Here is a 17,069-nt window from a genome sequence, read left to right as displayed (position 1 = left end):
CACTCAGTCCCACTGTCCATGTCGCCGACAAAGATATTAAACAGCACCGGCCCCAGTACCGATTTGTTGCAACATGATTCTCCAGTTATTTGCTTCACCTTTAACCAAAACTGGTTTTACGCTTCTAAGCATCTAAGCAGCACTTAAGTATTTATATACAAACAGTTATTACATACACACACTTTGATAAATACACAGACTCTTCTCAATTACATATAGGTTTAGTCTACCTTCATCTGATCCATACAGTTTAACTTTCACAGCAGTGAAATGTTAATTTAGGCATTCATATGTGCACATACAGCATACCTATCAAGCATGAATAATCCTACATATATACCAATGTAAGAATAAGGTATCTTTAAGAGTCCTGTGCCTTGGTTTCATCACACTACGCCAGACAGAATGCTGCTATTATTGTCAATGCTTGAAATCAGAAGTCTGAAACAATTTATAAGAAAAATACCATCAGTAAATCAGCCTTTCATGTAAACACCGAAGAATGAGATACTAATTCCCAATATCAAACAAAGAGAGGAAGAAAAGCAAGCAGAAGTACCATCAGCTATGGTCACTGCAGGCCCCAAACAATCTGAACATAAAGGATTCTCAGAATTAAAAAAAAAAATTTCTACCTGCTACATACGTGTCAAGTGTTAGTTCTGTGTGCACATATGCTTTTTTGCTTTCATCTAAGTAGAAAAATTTTTAAACAGGCACATCAGTCTTACAACCTCTGTAGAAGAAACTCTGCAACGCTGTAAACCCTGAAGTCCCACTTCTACTCGTGCACAAAACCTGTATAAATAGGATACATTTTCCGCTTCCCCTCTAACCCTAGTTCTGAGTACTGAAAGAAGCTCCATCAGTCGAAACTGGAGGGCAGACGTGATCCTTACACCCATGCTGGGGATAAAAGCAAGGAGACAGTGAAAACTCTTGCAATTCAGTCTAAAATCACTTCAGCATTGTAAAAAATTCTAATGGGTATCTTATTTCCAAGTTACCCAATATTGGATTGATACTCCATACATCACTTTGATGTGGATTGGCATTTTCATGATTTTAATGACAAAAACTTGCAAGTTAAATACTTCTGAATACCATTAAGTGCTATAATTCAGACTGTCTATACTGACTTATTTAGACAGTCTCATCATGTTGGGAAGAGCATTCCCTTTACAAGCAACAGAAATATGAAATAATGCTTCAGAAATCACTGGTGAACCACATTAATCATTTGCTTACATGCCAATTCGACATAATAGTTGCCTTTGGATGATACTGCTTTGAACAGCGCCTAAATATAATGACTTATTTAAAGTCATGTTTAAAAATAATTTGTTTTCCTCCTTGTACTCCAGTCTTTGCCTGTGCATGCTAGGGAAAGGGTGGGGGAAGAACACAATGAGAAAGGCTGGTGACATCTATTCTAAAGTCGCTCTCCCAAGCAGATAACCCATATTGAAATAAAAATGACATATAGTTCAGCACAACTGCAAAGCTAGGTTAGAATGACTGAATTGTGCAAGTGTTCAGAATAGTTGTACTGGTCAGGTTCCCTGCACTGGCAACTCTAGAGGAAAAAAAAAAAGCTTCAACTCTTGATCTAAACTCAGCTGTTGCAGTCTCACAAGACATAGTGCTCGCAAGAAGAGTACAACTGAGTAAATTAATCTGTACTTGTAAAAAATCCTTCGTAGCTTAACGATGGCTCAACCCAGCGCCGTATCACATGCAGTACCACGATCAGAGGGTACCGCTGTGGTCACACAGGTGTGCAACATTTCCACCATAGCAATCCCAGTGCCATAGTACCCAACAGACATCCTCCCTCCCTCCATCCTTTCCCTTCCCCTCCCTGCCCTGCCTCCCCCCAAAAAAAATCCATCTGCACAACTCAGCAGAGTTCAGCCTTAGGTACACTGAACACTTAACCTCACGCAGTCTAACCTGAAGTAGTGTGCTCGATCTTTATTCCTATTCAACTAGGAGGCACTTCCAAAGTCAACACATGCAGGCATAAAACTGAAGCAGGGAGAGATCCTGTACAATCTGGGTTCATTCTAGAAAACGCTTTACACTCCTTGAAATTAGCCTGTTCATTTTATGAAATGTTTGGCTACTCTATCCTGCTAAAAAACAAAGACACCCCCCCCACTCAAATACACACAAAACCCAAAAGCTTCTGTAATGCAAATTAACATTTGTCCTCTCAGGAGGATAGGGATCTTTGTGGCAGCCATTAGCAGCCAAGAGTGTCCTCCTCACTCCTGCATCCATCCTCCACAAAGTCCTTCACAAAAGGCCCAATCTAACATTTTCTCGGGTTATTTTGAATCTTGAAGAATAGCCACCTTCTAATGGAAATAGTTGTACAACAGCCTGCAGGGATACAACTCTTATCAACTAAAAAATATCAATTGAAAATAACTTCTTCCCCATCCTAAGCAAAAACCCTTGTTCTAACATAAAAATCCCCTACGTTGTTCTAAAGTTACACCATCGTAACTCGAACAAAATAGCTAGGGAATAGTTTTGACTGTGCAGATGGGACTTTAAGACACCAGCATTTCAAGCCATACTTGCCAAATTGGTGTTTATGTTTTAAACTCGAATTTTCTGTTCAATAAACTTCAAAGGTAAACTTCTAGGAACTGCATACCACCTTTATTAAGACTTGTACACACTCAATTTTTTGAGACATTGCTATACACAGAAGTAAGGCCAGTGGAAGAATACTAGTTTGCAGCTACTAGAGTGAAACAAGTGAAGTTTTTATGGGCAGAACAGACCTTTTCCCACCCTGAAATCACAACTGGGCGAGTTTGTCATCAAAACCTAAACGAGAAATTAAAACCAAACAAAAACAAAAAAAACACCACCCCACAAAAAAAACATTAGTAGGATCACTTCATTAACCATAATTCATGAAATCCAATTTTCGTTTCAGTTTTTATGGCGCTCTCTTCAATAAGGTAGTTCCATTTATCCTTCCACACTGACACAGCAGAAGAGAGCTCCATATCCACATTTTGCAAGACACTGCACCCAGAAGCAAGCTTTAATTCTTTTATCTGCCACTCAGAAAGAACCTTAGCTAAAGCACATCCTGTTGAGATACAACTGAACCTGAAGACTAATGGATCTCTCACAGCTAGTGACCATTTATTTTCTCTGCTTCTCTTGTATCCCTCAAAATCACTTTTTTAGTTACATTTGTGACTAAAAATAAGAGATGTTTCTTTCTTGGCTGGGAGAAGCTCAGGAGATGCAGTGCAGAGTTCACACCAATTCAGGTATGAAGAGTTGGTTTAACCACTAATACATGCAATACCCCAAAATCACCAAGCAGCACACTGACTACCAGAAAGAAGAAAAGGGAGGGAAAAGGGAGGTCTAGCAGGATTTTCCCAAAACACTTCATAGTGATTTTATCAGCAGAAACAGCAAGACGACGTAAGATGTTTAGTACATAATACATGTTTTACTCTCTGTGGCACGCTACTTTCTATGCTACTTAAGAGTGAAAATATAAATCTGAAGTCACAGTGGCCTTCACTAAGAAGAGTGACTTATGCCAACCCATATTCAAAATTAGTCTCTGTTCTAACGTAAGTTTGATCATGTAGTTCAAGATATGACTAAGATGCTCTGTCTTACACAGGAACTCAGATCTGCAGGAACATTTCAACAGGCGGTTACAAACTTTAGTAGGATAAAAATAACAGGGGAAAAAAAAAGCCAAAACAACTAGCTTGTTTGCCTGTTTGTCCCTTCGATATCTGATAGCACAATCTGCAGGTAAAGCCTAGCTGATTCTGAGGCTTGAGAAAGGATATATAACATTCAGAGATATTCATTCCCAACCAGTTCCCCCAACACGCATCTCCAAGCTGCACATGTCTTCATCTATTTCAGTTGTTAATGACTGCAAAAACAAAAGGTTAAGAGTCAACGTCAACCTGAATTGGTTCTGCATTTATTCTTCACAGGGCCACAAGCTTTAATTTCAACTACTCTTTGCACAACTTAAATAATAAACACGGTGCTCTCTTTGTTTGATTCTTAAACCACCCATATCTGAATTCAGCACAACGGGACATGTCACAGACACTTGCTTTGCTGCCCTCATAATATGGTTTAATTATGATGATTGAACTAATGGGCTCACATCATAGACTTTTACAGGGTGACCCCGTGTCATCCTGATGTATCATTTTGCACCAGTTCAGTGCTGTAAATCAATTTAAGATCTCCAGCAGGTTGAAAAGGCTGGTAATGATGCTTTCTCTGCAGTCTCTGGGGACTCCACATTATACACGACTTACATTATTTATAAAGCTGAGATGATGCCTCCATTAGGTTTATAAGACTACTCAAATGGCTTTTATTTTACACACACAACTTGGGTTTCACAGAGCAGAACACCGGCTGTATGTAACAGGCAGTGAATTCATGCTTCAATTAGAAAAAAAGAGAATTACAACCCCTTCATTTTTTAAATCTTTATACCAAGCAACAAAACTCATCATCTAATCTAAGTAATTTCCCAGTATTCAGGAACAGAAGAATTACTTTTATTAACCTTTGTGTTGCTTTTCTTTACATTCAGCTCTTTACTTTGTGTTCAAACTACAGAGGAAAAGCAAATACTAAAGTCATCATCTTTCAAACATTTGATAGTTAATATTTATACAGAAACATCTCCATCTGTTTATTCAGTCACTTTTCTCAAACTTATTGGATCATCACATCCTCAAGGGTACACAAAAATGCAAGTCGAACAGGACAGAGTAGGAAGAAAATGTATTTGATTACACACCCAATGGCTGATGGGATCAAAACTGAAGCAAGGACAAATCCCTACTCTTAGGGTAACCCGATCGTGCCTTGAACTGATCTTCTCTGGTAGCTATGGAAGTCTTCTGGATCACCCAAATCAAGGGAAATTTCTCACAAGCACCTACTTACAGTCTGAAGTAAATTGCAATATTTCATCCCTAAGACCAGAGCAAGAACTTCAGAAAGGGCTAGATGAACTTTCATTTTCATACTGATGCTCTTCCAGTCACAGTAAAGAAGTGAGCACATAAAACACTCTAAAATCCAGTGAGAACCTCTAAAAAGCTTCATCACTCTCCGGTTCAATGGGAAAAGCAAACGGGTATTAATCAGTTGCAACTAACAAACTCAGCTCCTAAAATTCAGCAGAGTAATTACTGACAAGTGTGAAAAAACACTTCAGGTTCCCTCACATGATTTTCTCCTATTGTTCGACAGGACAAGGTGCAGACAGTTAGCCACATGAAGACTAGCAGAATTACAGACACACGCCTGCAAAGAAAAGCAGTCTCTGCGGGCTGGGTTTGCTTCAGTTTTTAGTTGTCTTCTTGAGTGACGCTTAAAACCACATTTAACTATTTAAGGAAAAAAAATTAAAGTTTTCTCTTTTTGACTTCTCCTCTGTGTGCAAAAGAGATCTGAACTATCAGCTATGACATGTCTGAAATACAGCTTTTTCCTAAGCACGTTAGTTTGCAGATGCTGTATCTTTAAACACTGACATCTGTTAAACACTGACATGTTTCTCGAAGGGATCTTTTCCATTTGCTCGTGTCTGAAGCACACATCCACTTTTACTGCTCCCTACCTGGATCTAACAATACCTCTCCTTCCCCAAATAAAACTGTTACCTTTTTGCATGCAGTGAGCATCATTTTTCCTAAAATATACCAAAATAATAATTATTTTTCAGAATAAGCTCTAGTTATTCAGATACTGTAAAAGCAAACTGTAAGGTCAGATCACATATCTTCTTCAGATTCACCTACCAACCAAGCAAGCCCAGAAACCCTTCCTCAGTCAGAACTCCCACTGACTTCAGCTTATTAAAAAAAAAAACAGTCAGGATTTGGCCCAGATCCTTTCGAATGCATGCCTGAATATTTCCACACCACTAAATTTTAATAAGCTTTCAAGATCTATATTCGGGATAAGATTATTTGGCTGTGGAGCTCAAGTATACAAAGAAACTACATCGAGGACGGGAAAATCTCATGCACTCAAACCTTCTAATAGGGAGCAGGGTAAAAAAAAAAAAAAGTGAACTTTCCTTGACCTCTAAGCAGAGATTTGTCATTAAAAAAAAGGAGGGAGGGGGGCTGCGGAAAGTAAGGGGGGGGGGGGGTAAGAAACCATTAAATGGACAGGGACACGGACCAGGCGAGGCAGGAGGCGCAAGGTTTTCCCCCGCGAAAACAAAGGAGCAAAGGAGGGCACTCGCCCCGTCTGGCCGGGGCTCCGCCGCGTCCCTTCGCAGGGCGCACGGCGGGGGCCGGGACGGGGCCGGGCGGCGGCCCCGGCGCGCGGTTCGCCGAGGAGGAGGGCGGCTGCCCGGCGGGGACGGGCTCTCCCTCCCGCCGGGCTCGGCGCGGCACCTACCCACAAACTTGGAGCCGGGAGCGGCCGGCGGGGAAGCGTCCCCGGGTCTCCCCCGGGCTGCCGGAGGGACGCCATCATGCCGGGGAGGAGCGGAGGAGAGCGGAGGAGAGCGGAGCCGCGCTCCCTTCGCGGCGCGCAGGAGCCGCTCCCGCCGGCCCGGCCCAGGGACCACCCGGGGGAGGGGAGGCGGGGAGGAGGAGGGCGGGCAGGGCCGCCCGGCGGGGGCAGCGGGGAGAGGCGAGGCGCGGGGACGCGGAGCTGTTACCGGCTGCCGGGCGGTGAGGGGGGCGCCGCCAGCGGGCAGCCCGGCGCTCGCGCTGCCTCCGCGCGGGGACTGACCCGGCCTCGCTGGCGTCAGGCAGGCGGGGCCGCCCAGCCGCCTCGCGCACCGGCCCGGCAAGGGATCCTCGCCAAATTACCGCCCCCGCCGCGCGCGGTTGGGGCCGACCGCCCCCGCTAGGAGCGCTGCGCCCGCCCCGCGGCCCCGGGAGCGGGGCCTTCGCTCCCCCTCGCCCGCCCCGGTGCCCCAGCCCCGAGGGCCCGGCCTCGGCCGCGTGTGCTCCGCGGCTTCCGGGCCCGGCGGGGGTTTAAAAAGTGCGTATTTACCCACTGAGCGCGGCTGAGCTGCTCGGGCAGCCGGGGCTTTACGGGGAGCTCCAAACGCTGCGGGACCCGCGGTTGAAGTTAATCCCCGCAACGCTGCGAGGGAACTGGATTCCATCCCGCCCCTTGCTTACCGGCGGTTCCCTCCCTGACGTAGCCCACTCTTGGCACCGGAGGAATTGCTGGTGCAGCAGCAGGGCGCTCGTCATCCCCCCGGTGCGGGACGGGCGCACCGCTGCGGCGACCACCAGTCCGTCCAGTTAAACCCATTAACGCGCGGGGTCAGGCATACGGTGACGAAGCCTCAGCCCCGCGGCCCGCTCGAAGCGGATGCGAGCTCCGCTCGGAGGTCGCGGATCCAGGCAGGGGTGCGCGGCCGGCGGGAGGGCCCGCACGTCTCCGGCCCGCTGCGTCTGCGGGAATGGCTGCTGTACTCGGGTGAGCGCGGCGCACGTAGAGGTGAGCTGGAACCGCTTCTTTGGCAAGTCCTTTGGCTTCTACCCAGTCATCATTCCTGGAAGGAGGTATGGAGTAACAAGTGCAAGATGTTTCTACATGGCAAAATATCACGATACACCTCTGCTGGCGTAATTACATCTCTGTACTTACGCCAGTAAATTTTCACGTGTGTGTGAAGTTCTAGCTATGGTATCAACCTCATTTTAAAACCCAGCAAAACTGAAGCCCAGAGAATTTAAGGCCCTGAGAGTTTTACCAGATGAGCGGTAGTCTTGGGCTTGGCCACCTGCCCACCCAGGTGCATTATGAGTCCAAGGACACAGAACTGGAATGGCTCGCCCAAGGTCACAGGAGCCTGACAGCAGCAGTAAAAAAATACCGTTATGTGGCTGTGAGGTTATCGGCATTGCTTTCTAACTTCGTAATCTAAAATTCATCCACTTCTTTGTCACAGAAATACTACACACATTGCAAACGGGGAAAATTGTACTACCTTGTTACGTAGCATGCTACAACAGAAGTGTAGTGAGGAATGCCTACCCAGAATGATGCCATAATATTGATGGTGGAAGCCTGGAATAAAATTAGTATTTTACTGGTTAAGTTTTGAACCTTGAGTGAACTTTGGTAATCAGTTTTAACTTGTATTTTGTGGTTGTACTGTACACAATTACAGTTAGCAAGTAAACTTTTCTTTTTACATGTAATCATGCACAGATACGGTGCAGCACTGGCCTGCAGATATAACTGGTAAAGGTTTATCTCAAGACAAACTAAGATGTCTAAATTTTGTCAGTGTAATGAAGATATTTGCAAACAAGGTACAGAGGAAACATGAGGCTGCTACTGGTTTTTGTGCCGTGGTACTGCTTAAATCAAGGCCAAGCATCCTGGGTCAAGAGTGATGGATGCAGCAGTAGTATCTGCCCTAAGAGTTTGGCAGTCTCGGTGGCCCAGCCTCACACAGAGAAATACATGGAAAAGGCCTAACATGTGCCCGAGGTTGGCTCGGCTCGGCTTGGCTCGGCTCTGCAGGCTGACTGGCAGGACTGGGGCATGTGGCAAGCTGCATCCACCGGATCCTCGTTGCTCGAGTATCTCTTCAGTGCGTGATTCACACTAAACAGATATGACAAGAAGATAATTAGGGAAGCACTGCAGTTTGTCAGGTGTCTTGTTAGAACCACGTTTTTACTGCTTTTGTTGTTAGGGTTGACTGGTTGGTTGGCTTTGGCCTGAGAGAATTAAATTATTTTCTGCTTACATTGAGGCTTGGGGAGCATCACATTACTATGCTCCCCTACCTAAAAAGGGCTATAAAACAGCCTAGTATGGCCTTTTGCTGATGTTTAATAACCAGAACAGTTGTTCTGGAAAGAGCTGGTTAGAACTGGCTTCAGACAGATCAGTTGCATGAGAAGACCAGAAGGCAAGCAGAAACAGTGTGCCATGGTCAAATCTGCCACAAGGCTTCCCTGGCCGGGCTGTTTCGGTACACAGCCAAGTCAAAACTTCAAGTAAGCTGCTCACTTTAGCATGTTCAACTCATCACTAACAGCCCAAACGCATCACTCTGTGTGTGAGTAGTATCAGCAGTGTCATACTTGTACATTGACCACTTCTAATTCCATCGGCTGCTTTTAATGTACACTAATTAAACATCATTAGCATCTCCCTAGCTTTTGTGAATAACACCAGGAAACTGAAAAAAAGGAGAGCAGAGGGGCACGTACACCTGGGTGTCTAGCTTGATGCTACTCCTACAACAGTGTTCCTCCTCTGCGTTGAACTGAATAACTGTCCTACCTCAAGAGGCGAGAGAGAACTTTTTTTTTCCTCTTTTTACTCTGCAACTACATGATCATTCAGACTGGTGCAAGGAAAACAGGCTGTGAGGCTGGGGCAATGAAGAAAGAGAAGAACCATCCCTTCTGTAAACAGCCTGACTTTTCATCAGATTAGCTGTACTATCCAACAACACCATCAGGCGTAAGGCCTGTGAACCTGAATTTTAATGGAGTTGGGGCACTTAGGCAGATAAACTTCTAATAAGACTCTCAAAGGAGACTTTAATCTCGTAGACGCTTTCTGAGATCTCACCAAACACCTGCCTAATCACCTTTAAAATCTGTGTCTCAGAAACAGCTTATCAGAAGGCAGAGTACTAAAAGATATTCATTATGCTGCATATTGTGTACCATTATGTTATGTAACAAATATTTAAGAAACACTACTACTAATACTGCTACTACTACTACTAGCTTTCAGTCTTCCTCTAAAATCAGAGTTTATATGCAGATTGTGATTTAGTATTTCTTGTTAACCTCAGCCAGGCTTCATCAGGTTTATTCAAGAGGTTCCAGGGATAGAGAGTGCCTTCTGGAGACAGTTTAGCTCCAAGCTCAGTAACTTTGCTTCACCTTTATGTACACCACGTTTCTGCCTGAAAGTAGAGTTTCACAGATAATTAAACTGTATCAAACACATAACTTATTATTTACATTAAAATCACTGGAGTCATTTTCTTTTTAGCCATTACAGTGTTGCCCTAGCATGGGAAAATACCAACAGTATTTTCAGAGAGAAGAGGCAGTTCTGTCCAGAGGAATAATAGCTTTCTAAGGATACTTGATTTCATTATTTCCTTCTTTCCTGGGCTGGCTGGTAAAATCTATCAACCCCTATCCTTCATGGCTTGTCTGCTGCTTCTTTGAATAGGTGAGGTATTAAACAAGCCTCCCACCTCAACATTATTAAAATGGGATGCACAGGCTGTTTAGCAGCTACACAGATCTGTTTGGGAAAGATGCCTCAGGCAGAAGACGGCATGTGGGAGAAGGTAAGGAGTATTTTTAGGAGGTCATCATAACTGTGCAGAGCTGGGTATGGTTCTCCAAACCCATCTGGATACAAGGACCTGTCTAGCCACAGTAGCACAGAGTTCATAGCTGATTTGCACTGTCGAGAAAGGCACCTGGGTTTGAGCTAGTTGGAATGCTTCCATCCTGCACCACAGCAGGAGTGGTACGGTGGCATGGGCTGACTGAACTCTGGCCTGCAGAGGCAGACTGAACAGGGCAGCAAAACGATAGCAGCAGCAGAGCTGCTCGCCCGACACCCTGTCCCCATTAAAGAGGGCCTGTGGCCCTCCTGTCTGCCCCCTTCACTGCCTACCTGTGCTGCCCAGCGCTGTGCTGGCAGCTGTGGGCAGCTGGGGTAAAAGGGCTGTCGGGGCTGCTCTCCTTCCCCTCCATCTCTCTCCCTTCCAGCTCCCTGGCTCCCCGGCAGCAGAAGCACCGCAGCCGCCCCAAGCACCTGCCCAATGCTGCCTGAGTGGGGCTGCGCACAGAGGCTCATCACCAGGGCTTTAGTGGGGGTGCAGAATTACCAGGGTGGTGGTACCTTGAGCTGTTTAAGGAGGCTGGTGCTTGGGGAAACTGTTCTGGTGCCATCCTGACAAAAGTGATTTCTGCATCCCCCAGTGGAAGCCCAAGTAAGACGGTTTATGCCAGAAGTTGATCTGTCCTCGTCCGTGAGTGCCAAGATTCAATTTTCCCTCGCTGAGGAGATGCTTTGAGCTGGCACTGTGTAGGTTACACACAAAGAAAGGGAACTAAGTTGTGAAAGGCCTTGAAGACAGAAGTTATGACATGAGGGCTCTCTATACTCCTGCTTTGGTGTGTTGAGCCATTTTCTAGAATAAACCCTTCATAAGTTTGTCTCTGTTAAGTCGAATGTCTGCGTGGGACCTGCCTTAGTTTCCTGACTCACTCTCCTACACAAAAGAACAAAGAACCCATTGCACTCTTAGAAGTTCTTCTTGAACTGACCCACCATGATTAGGTGGGATTTATAGAGAATAAATGTGGAACTCCTAATTTTACAAGGTTATTACATGTATTTCCCTCTGTTACGTTAAATAAGGCTTCTGCCATAAATCTATCTGCAGATGCCAGAAAGGTCTTTGATCAGATTAAGTAGTCGTTCATCTTTTCTACCCTCGAGATGATCGGATTCAGACCAAAATTCATTACACTCCTAAGATTAATGTACCCAGCTAAAGCTGCCAAGACCCTTATTAAAAGTTATGAATCCAAAAAGTTTGGGCCGAAACAAAGTACTAAGCAGGGCACTCCCTTATCTCCTTTATTGGTTGTTTTCTCTGTAGATTCTGATGTCAGGACTTTGCTCCAGCCATATTACGTTGCTGGTAAAGAAAGGAGGTTGCGCTCTGTTCTGACGGCTAACCACATGCTGCCACACAGCATGGTATTCCTGCCCACTGCACTGCACCAATATTGTACTTTCTAGAGAATTAATTCCTCCCTTTAGATCTTGCCTGTGTCCATGTAGGCGCTTTTGAAGGCAGTTTCACTTTCTCCTGGCTATCGCCTCAGTAAGAGAGAATGGACTCACAGAATCACACACTGTTAGGGGTTGGAAGGGCCTCTATGGGTCATCCAGTCCAACCCCCCTGCCAAAGCAGGGTCACCTACAGCAGGCTGCACAGGTCCTTGTCCAGGCGGGTCTTGAATATCTCCAGAGAAGCAGAATCCACAGCCTCTCTGGGCAGCCTTGTTCCAGTGCTCCATCACCCTCAGAGGGAAGAAGTTCTTCCTCATGTTCAGCTGGAACTTCCTGTGCTTCAGTTTGTGCCCATTGCCCCTTGTCCTGTCGCTGGACACCACTGAAAAGAGTCTGGCCCCATCCTCCTGACACCCACCCTTGAGATATTTATAAGCATTTATAAGGTCCCCTCTCAGCCTTCTCTTCTTCAGGCTAAACAAGCCCAGCTCTCTCAGTCTTTCCTCATAGGAGAGATGCTCCAGTCCCCTCATCATCCTCGCAGCCCTCCGCTGGACTCTCTCCAGTAGCTCCTCATCTTTCTTGAAGTGGGGAGCCCAGAACTGGACACAGTACTCCAGATGGGACCTCACTAGGGCAGAGTAGAGGGGAAGGAGAGCCTCCCTCGACCTGCTGGCCACACTCCTCTTGATGCACCCCAGGATCCCATTGGCCTTCTTGGCAGCCAGGGCACACTGCTGGCTCATGGTCAACCTGTCGTCCGCCAGCACTCCCAGGTCCCTCTCCACAGAGCTGCTCTCCAGCAGGTCCGCCCCAAGCCTGTACTGGTGCATGGGGTTGTTCCTCCCCAGGTGCAGGACCCTGCACTTGCCCTTGTTGAAGCTCATCAGGTTCCTCTCTGCCCAACTCTCCAGCCTGTCCAGGTCTCGCTGAATGGCAGCACAGCCTTCTGGTGTATCCACCACTCCTCCCAGTTTTGTGTCATCAGCAAACTTGCTGAGGTGACACTCTAACTCTTCATCCAGGTCATTGATGAAGAAGTTGAACAAGACTGGGCCGAGTACTGACCCCTGGGGGACACCACTAGTTACAGGCCTCTAACTTTCTTTTAAAATTAAATTTCTCTGCACTCACTCAGCTTAAAAAGATTTACATAACTGGAATAACCTAGTTCTGTTACTGGTTTCTTGGAAGACACTGCTAAGATTAATCTTATCTCTCATGTTAATTACTGTTTTCTTCAAGTTCTTACAGTCCTTGTCCCAGTTACACCTTGTTGCAAAAACCACCAGAGAATGATATATTAAAATTTATTCAGACAGGTGGCAGATGCAAAATTAAAGCTAATAACTCTATTTGAAAAGAAATCAAAGGTGGTTTGGGAATTCTGAGCTCTTACTATTTGGTCACTCGGTTGCGCTGCCTGTACAACCAGCGCACTACTGACTGGTGCCATGCGAGTGGCTGTGTGTCACTGCTGGCTGTGCGGGGCTAGGGAGTGCCACCGTCGTGCAGTTGCGGTACCCTTTGCGGGCTAAAGAGGCTTTGGGGTAGAACTGGATTGCGGCGATGGGTGAAGGCTGGGCAAACCATGGTGATTGTCTGGATACAGGGCTCTATCTCCTGCTTTATACCCGAAGAGGAGACAGCTACATTACACCATTGGAAGACTAACAAAATCACACGCATTGCATCTAAATGCATCCCTTTACTTCCAGGCTTTGATGATATTTTGTGACAACATACTCAGCCCATTTTATATCACGATTAGAAACAGCAGAGAAAAAAGGCACCATGTCTTAATTTTGTTCCCCATATAAAAGGTCCTTATTTTGAGTAATTTAGAAACCTCTTTTCAATTTTTCTAAACTGATGCAAGTCTGTCATGTTGTTCAGTGTCACTTCTGGCTGCGTAAGTCAGCGGTAAAGCAGTCCCACCCTCCCTCCTCCACAACGGCTGCTCATCCCTAACCCCACGTCACCCACTTGCCTTGTGCTGGCACAGTTGTTGGTGCAGCTGCGAACTGAACAGGCCTAGGGAACCGACCTGGCTGGGGAAAACACATGTTTCAGGGGCCACGCTAATTTTTAACTTGGATCAGTTCCCTGATATGGTTCCCTGTGTGGTTGTCCAAATCCTTGTGCTGATCCTGTGCAGGGGCAGGACTGAGGTGGAAGAAAGGGCAAAACTTATCTTTTTGACAGTGTTGTTGGCGTCAGCCAGCTTAAAGTGGTTATGAAACTGTGGTAGACTTAATGAGCTTTTTTTTTAACCAAGGAAAAATACTTTCATTCTGCGCATAACTACAAACATGGTTTTAGAAGAACTACACTAAGCATAGAAGCAGGGCTCACTGGTGAGTAACAGAAGGTTAGGAGAAAGCATGATAGGACTGAGGAATGAAGTGACCTGGTGTGGTTACTGCATATTAGAAAAGGCAGCTGTTGGACACTGCTTTATATGGTAAAAAGCAAGAAAGCTGTTGCCCTTCTGCTGTTCGTGAACCACCAGAGGCCAAAGAATCTCAAGGATCCCAACAAAAATTATCAAGTGACTCTTCAAAAAGCAGAATTGTGTTCAGCCGGCTTAAAGAAGCCAATACTCAGGCACTGGGTATGCCTGCGTTCCCATGGTTTTTTTGTTCCTGTGTTCTCCAGTTCCAGAGTGTTCCTCTGTTCAAGCTATGGAAGAAACTGAACTCTGGAGAGTAAGTAAATCAGTATTTAATTAGTCATTCCAAGGCAATAGGTGCTTAGTGAGTTCTCAATAACAGATAGCCCTGACAACAAATGTACATGTATTGTATTAGTTTCTGTTTGCACTTTCAGAAGGAAACTACCTTGTAGGTTTCAAACATCCTGGCAGTCACACAAAGTGTTGAAAAAGGTTGCCCATGTAACGAGCATTCAGACCAATTTTAAACTCTGCTGTTTTCTTCCTGGACCAAAAATAGCCAAATTTTTTACAAACAAGTTTGAGCAGCTTTAAAGGCAACCCCCTCTACACTTAATATACTATTGCACAAATTGCATCTGTAAATCCTCACTATAAGTAAAAATTGAAAAAAAAAAAATTAAGTTAAATACTTAAAAGTTGCAACTGATCAAAATTAGTGTCGCCAGTATAATCTCAGTTAAGTATTCAGTTTGGGTGCATCCTGGTACCTGTCTTTAATTGTATGCTCGTATGTGTTCCTTCCTAAAGACCTCTGTCTCACTCATTGAACAGAACAAATAGTGGTCAAGTAATGGAGAGTGATTTTGGTTTCTCACCAGATTCATGCTGCAGCTAGCCATTATGAAAACTGTTTTTGCAACATTTAGTTGCAAAACTGAGACTTAACTGAGGCTGGCTTACAGCTCATAGCTCATCTCTTGACACAAAATTCATCTTTCCTTTCCTTGCAAAATTTCATCTCTCTTCCTGAGTGCACAGAAGCACTGGAGCCTCTCAAAAAAAAAGGTCTCTAATATTTTCAGCCCTGGCAAACCAATTAGCTATTCTTTATCTGGTTTTCAGAAATACTTACACTGTTTCACTGACATTTTCTACACATATTCTGCCTGAAGCACACACTGAGGACAATTAATGTTTGATGAAGTTCTAAATGCATAAAATCAATATAGTCTCAATGTAGGAAGTACTGGGCAACCTGAATGGCAAGTGATTATCTCAGTCCACTAAAAATATAGTTTAAAGGACCAAAGCATGCTACGCATATCCAGAGATTCTGCTGCTGTTGGAGGTGTCAGAGAGAAGGGAAAGGACCACATGGCTTACCAACACTCAGGAAAAGGCTTTTCTAAATATTACAGTTAATGACTCTTTAAAATGGGGGAGAAAAAAAAGGCAAAATTAAGGCACCCATCACCCATTTGCCTCTTCAGACAATTAGTTATAAAGTAGTTTTCAGTGTAAAGCATTTTATCTGGATGCCTAAAAGTATCGTCTTTACAGACAAGGATGAAATGTTCAGTATGGACATCACCACAGAAGGCCCCCAGAAAACTGCAAATAGCATGAGCTAGCAATGCTGCCTTACTCTAGCTGAAAACCTGCAGACTGAAAGTGGCCTTACAGTCAATGCACAGCTTCTATAAATGCCAGTTGCACAGTACATGAACCCTACAGCTTGGAGCCGCTCATGTGCCTAAGGGCTTCAGCACTCAGAAAACAGCACTGGTAGACTATATCATCCTGGTTAAGCAAAGCATACGCTTGTCAGAGAGCGACCAGATGCAGAAGTACAACAATTTATGGCCTGCAGTTAGACAGGCTTGCACTGTGATCTCATCAAATCTCAAACAAAATAGGTCAAGCTTGGTCAGTGTTTGGATGAGATACACTCTAGGGAAAACTCAGATACTGTAAGAAACAGTATAGGATTTGGATTTAGGATTCAGCTGACATAACTGCTAAGGCACTGTCCCAGTTTTGGGCTAGATTCCCAGATGTCTGAGGTACCCAAAACAGGTCCCTGGTCTGTCCTGTAGAAGGGGCACTGTACTGCTGGGACCGTATTTCTCATTTTTCAGATGAGAAATAAAATTACAGTCACGCCTTGTGTTTAATTAAATAAATCATTCTTGTCTTTGCTTGTGGACGTGGCATTTTCAGAGGCAACATAAATGGAAAGGAAGGGAGCTTGTTTTGTTTCTGTGATCCTGGTACAACCTGCTAGCCCTCTCTCCGCAAAATCCCATTTGAAAGCTTTTCAATACTAGGGCACTAAAAGCAAAAACTTTGAATTCCTGTAAGACTGCAAACATCATGAGAACTTTCTATGAAGACGTATGCAAAATAAAGCAAATTATATAATCTGTTGCTTTCAGATACATTCCTTTTTGTTTACATTCACATTTCCCATCCATTCACACTCGCATTTACCAACCTTTACCTCATCTCCCTGGATGCTGTTCTAACGTGGTTTCATCCTTATGTTGACTCTAAGCTCCTTGGTTCAAATCCTGTATCTTTTTCTTTGCCTGGAAAACACAGTATGCATGTAGAATTTTAAGTGTGACTGTCATGCTCAAAAAAACCATGTAAATTTTATTCTCCAAATAATTAAAAACAACGACAACTATGCTTCTTGGGAAACTAAGCAGTCAGAATGTAACTAATCAAACTGAAATTTAGCCAGGAGACAGAAATGACACCACTGGCTCAAGAGGAAAGTGCTTGTGAGGATGGTGGTAACGGCAAGTGGTCAGGACTCTGCTCTCCTGTCTCACTCACACCTCCTGCATGCTGTGTG

The 17,069-nt window shown here is 44.8% G+C and overlaps 1 protein-coding gene across 5 annotated transcripts in view; it reads right to left on the bottom strand.

Annotated features, from left to right (window-relative positions):
- SMAD1 (SMAD family member 1) overlaps positions 1-16,724 on the bottom strand; it is a 58,389-nt gene extending 41,665 nt beyond the window's left edge. For 2 of the 5 annotated variants that reach the window (XM_075421071.1, XM_075421070.1), the window contains exon 1: positions 6,445-6,674. The gene's annotated coding sequence lies outside the window, so the exon portion shown is untranslated. Of the gene's footprint in view, positions 1-6,444; positions 6,675-6,709; positions 6,799-16,703 lie in introns of those variants that run through there. The other 3 variants (XM_075421075.1, XM_075421074.1, XM_075421072.1) reach the window with 3 other exon arrangements.
- Positions 16,725-17,069: the final 345 nt, after the last annotated feature.

This window comes from Opisthocomus hoazin, chromosome 5, assembly GCF_030867145.1.
Source record: "Opisthocomus hoazin isolate bOpiHoa1 chromosome 5, bOpiHoa1.hap1, whole genome shotgun sequence".
Lineage (NCBI taxonomy): Eukaryota > Metazoa > Chordata > Aves > Opisthocomiformes > Opisthocomidae > Opisthocomus > Opisthocomus hoazin.
Note: the sequence above shows the minus strand (reverse complement) of the source record. Positions and strands in the feature narration are given on the sequence as shown.